Here is a 4579-nt window from a genome sequence, read left to right on the forward strand (position 1 = left end):
GACAAAATCATGTGGACAGGAAAATAAATGGGTTCTATAGAAAACATTAGGGAGATCGAAGTTTACGTGGTTCGGTATGTAAGCATATTATATATATATTATATAAATTTATATAAATTAATGACATGTAAAGTGTAATCACTACAAGATATATTGGTTTTCTCCAAGGAGGCGATTCGTGGCAAAAAGTCAGGTTTTTGTGGGAAAAATATTTTTTCCACCAATTTGGCCCGTGGGGAGCTCGTGGCGTAAAACTCGCCGCAAAAAGTATTATTGCCCATGAAAGGTTTAAGTCATGGGCAATACCTATGTTTTCCCACGACACATCTCGTGGCAAGAGCCGATGAAGCTTGTCGCAAAAGCGCATCCATTTTCGTTTATGTGAGAATAGGAGCAAATACCACGAGAGGTACTGGTGGGTATTAGTATTACCCACTACAACATTTGTGGGGAAAAACTTCTACCGGCAAAAAAATAGTATTTGCCGCTAGTTGTCTTCGTGGAAAATGCTAAAAGAATTTAGAAAAAAAAAATACAAACCGTAAAACCAAAAACAAACCCATTCTAAGCCAAAAATGATCATAAAAAATTGTCTAATATAAGCTAAAAAATTATATACAAATCAACGTAACCATGAAATGCAATAAACCACCATTCATTAAAATTCAATACATAACAACCAACATGTACACCAATGAAATGCAATAAAACCACTTTGAACATAGTCTATCCAGCTGATAATATCAATCTACAAATGTTCTTTCAATCTTCATACACACCAACAATAATCCCAACCAACATATCACTTCAATATTTACTACCAATTCACATCATTCCACTTCACACTTCCATATATATAACTCAAAATCTTGTATTGCAAGACATATCAACATGCTTGCTGCCCATGTAATCCAATCCAACACAAATGTAGATATTTTATTCAAATAACACTTGAGTTTTTGAAATGTGTTCATTACATACAACATAAAGACATTGGCCTTAACTGAAATTCAAATACTTGAATGAGCTTTGTCAGCTTTCAGCTCACCAAGAACCAAATCATAGAGGATCACCATATCAATTGAACTACCTGTGGAAAGTCCTCAAAAAAGTTAAAGGCAAAATTTATTCAATGCAAATAATTTAATATGACAACCAAAAGGCAAAAAAAGAGATGAAAGAAGTGCATGACGACTATGCAAATGGCAAAAATCTTACCACAAATATGACAAGCAAAATGAATGGTGTTTGGTCAACAAAATTTCATTAGCTGAAAAGTTATACGTGTGTCTTCTACTTTCCTTTCCTGCAATCAGATAATAAGGTACAAAAATTAAACCACACCAATCAAAACTTAAAAATATATAAATGAAAATGCAAGACTAACCAACTCATAAGGCACAAATAAATGCAATAGCAGAGACTAGAGAGTAACTCACTTGGAATTTATTAAGGACCATCACTGCAGCAATAGACTAGCCCAAACCTTTTGAAATAAGATGCTGAATCAGTAGGAACTTCTTAATTATATAAGAGAAAAGCGATACTACTCTTTATCTTAGATCTTCTTGATCTTGTTATCCCCGTCACACTAACTGATCGTGCGACACATTTAAGTTAGTTTCACATGTTTATCGCTTAAATTTATATATATATTTAAATAGTACCGCATCATCGCACAAACCTTTATGACTAGAAATAATATACCTAAGATAAAGAAATGCATTTCTCATAGTAAAAAGGAATATTATCTGATCAAGTACCTTGTTTGGATTAGGAATAGAGCAAAGTGGGAGGTGGGTCATCATTTCTTGGTAAGAACATTCATCCTTCTCTGTAAGTTGTAGTGCTCCATCGAGGACAAAAACCTTGCCATAGGCCGATGACTGCATTGATCAATAATAATTATTGAGGATATTATAATACAAGATATATAGTAGCACACATGCATGCATGCTGCTTTTGCATTATTACACAAATGATCAACTCAAAAATTAGTACATGTGTCTCACAATAAAATAAATATATATATATATACAAGATATATACCTGGAAAACCATCATACTTTGGTATTTGGACGATCCTTGAAACAGAATTTTCTCCACTTTTAGAAAGTGTGCTTGTCCTACAATATATATATTATATATTATGGTCCATTATAGTGCAAGTAGTGGAACAAAAAAGATTCAAAGCAGAATTAATAGCTTGGCAACCTTTGCGTTGAACTGAGTAGATGATCATGATAGATCAACACGCATGCGCAAGATCATTTACATGTCAAGATCATCATCTTCACCAAATTATGAGTGCATGCTTACTGAATCCAAAAATAAAGAACAACCAAAATAATAATAATAACATACTTTGTTTTCTTAAATTTGTTTGTCCATTGATTTCTTTTTCCTGAGATGTCCAAAGTCAGAAATGTGCTGCAATTAATTAGAAAAATCATTAAAAAAGATACTACTATAAAGAACTAGTTAAGGTAAATTAACGATGAAAATGGTCTAACTGATGATTAACTGTATATAATGTGTGTGTGTGTGTGTGTGTGTGTGTGTGTGTGTGTGTGTGTGTGTGTTTAAGAAAAGAAGAAGTTTTAACTTATAATAAGCTGTCTGAATTCGGCTGATCAAATTAGTCAGAAAGAGATCAACTAAATGTATCTAAAAACAAAGATATATATGAACATACTACTATAACAAAATCAAACCTCCATATACGACTGAAAGCAACAGTAAATGATAACAAAGTTAAGAACCATCTACAATAAGGTTCCAATTAAAGCCATTATACCAAAACTTAAGGCTGCAAAGCAAAACAGAATAGCCAAAAATCCCATATAAAGGCCATCTAAACTGTCAACGTATATGATAGATATTATTCACACATGGGTATGCACATATTTGGTTCCATTTTGCAAAATATAAGTACCATCAATGATGCTACCAGGTTAATTTCTAAGTTCTTTTCCCTTCCTCCAAACTAGCAGAGATTACTGCCCTCCTCAGTGTGCATTTATTTGATTAGATGTGAATTAAATATTTCACAGCAGCTAGAGCTACCAAAATCCCAAGATCACAGCACTTAGAGAAGGTTTCCTTTGAGAAAATTTTTATAGCTTAGACAAAGGTTTGTAACAAAACTACCCACCCTCTTTTCCTACCCAAATCATGGGGCACCACAAATATGACAAATGATGATACTTTCACTACCTCCCGAGGAGGTTGAGCAACCCCATATTAACAAAAATCAGATAAAACTCACTTTCATGAACTCTCGGATGTATATCACCCAAAAGAACATTCGACAAAGCTCCCAAAACCCCAAATCAATTCTAAATCAATATCTAAAAAACTGATCCAAACCCATCCTTCAACATAAAAAAAGTCCCTAATGTAGATATAAAAAAAAAAAAAAAAAAAAAAGCACTGCAATTCGTAACAGATTCACAATCAATAATGGAGGATATAAAAAATAAGTGAACTTTCCCAAACACGCAAGAACTCCATTAAAATTCAAAAAATAGTACTATGCTCTGATAAAATGCTTCCAATCCATAGACCTAAATCGGGAGGGGGAAAATTTGAAAAACACAGACCCATTCTGGTGAGCAGCAGCCCGTCGTCCACGCTCTGGTCAAGATCCCCCACATACGACGATGGAACCGAGAGAGAGAGAGAGAGAGAGAGAGAGAGAGAGAGAGAGAGAGAGAGAGAGAGAGAGAGAGAGAGAGACATAATTAGGGCGAAATAGAGAGTGAGAGAAACGGAGAGAGAAAGAGAGAGAGAGAGAGACGCAAACCCAAAGAAACGAAGATAGAGAAAGAAATTAATATGGGAGGATTAGAGACTCACCTCCTCGGCGAGGTGGCGATAGCACACCAGCAAGCACGGCTTAGGAAGGGCGGCAGCAAACTCAAAGAGAACAGAGAGGTAGTATCAAGCGGGGGGAAAAGAAAAGGGGGAAGGAAGAACGAGCGGGTATCGGGCTGGGGAAAAAAGAAATAAGGGGAAAGTGGGATGTAATATTTAAAAGTATTTTTTCGCCCCAAAAAATCTTTTTTACCACGGCTTCTTGCTCGTCGGACGTAATTTAGTAGAAAATAACTTCTTCTTTTCACACGGACACTTTTGGTGTCATAAACTAAGTATTTGCCACGAATGTAAAGCTTGGGATAAAACTTTCATGAGAAAAAGCTAAATTTCTTGTAGTGAATATTAATTAGGCAATACATATAGTATAGAAAAGAAGAAGAAGCAAGATTATAAATTAAGTCGGCAATGATCTGCGCTTGATTGTTGCCCTAGGAATTGATCGATGGTATATATAAATTGATTAATATTATATATAGTTGTGAAGTGTGTAAGTACCATGTAACCGTTTTAAAAAATAGTAAAATTTATTATTAAAAAAATTAATTTTCTTTTTATATAAATTTTATATTTTTACTTTTTTTTTAAATAACTATATAATACTTACAAATTTTACGACTACTGCACCTAACATTATTTTTATAAATATATAATCTCAAAAGAAAAAAAGGGGACAAAATTAATTAAGGGGGCACGTAAGAAT

General features: G+C 33.9%; 1 long non-coding RNA gene across 2 annotated transcripts; it reads right to left on the reverse strand.

The window, feature by feature from the left end:
* Positions 1-785: 785 nt before the first annotated feature.
* Positions 786-3991, reverse strand: LOC122297510. Of its 2 annotated transcripts, none has more exons than XR_006238800.1 (8): positions 3859-3991; positions 3603-3636; positions 2365-2430; positions 2050-2126; positions 1764-1886; positions 1440-1486; positions 1219-1306; positions 786-1090 (listed from the first exon to the last, which is right to left on the reverse strand). It is a non-coding gene; the product is annotated as an uncharacterized LOC122297510 (long non-coding RNA). The 2 variants fall into 2 exon arrangements; XR_006238801.1 differs by having other exon boundaries at positions 2215-2430.
* Between the last annotated feature and the right edge of the window lie 588 nt (positions 3992-4579).

Source organism: Carya illinoinensis, chromosome 15, assembly GCF_018687715.1.
Source record: "Carya illinoinensis cultivar Pawnee chromosome 15, C.illinoinensisPawnee_v1, whole genome shotgun sequence".
Taxonomy (NCBI): Eukaryota; Viridiplantae; Streptophyta; class Magnoliopsida; order Fagales; family Juglandaceae; genus Carya; species Carya illinoinensis.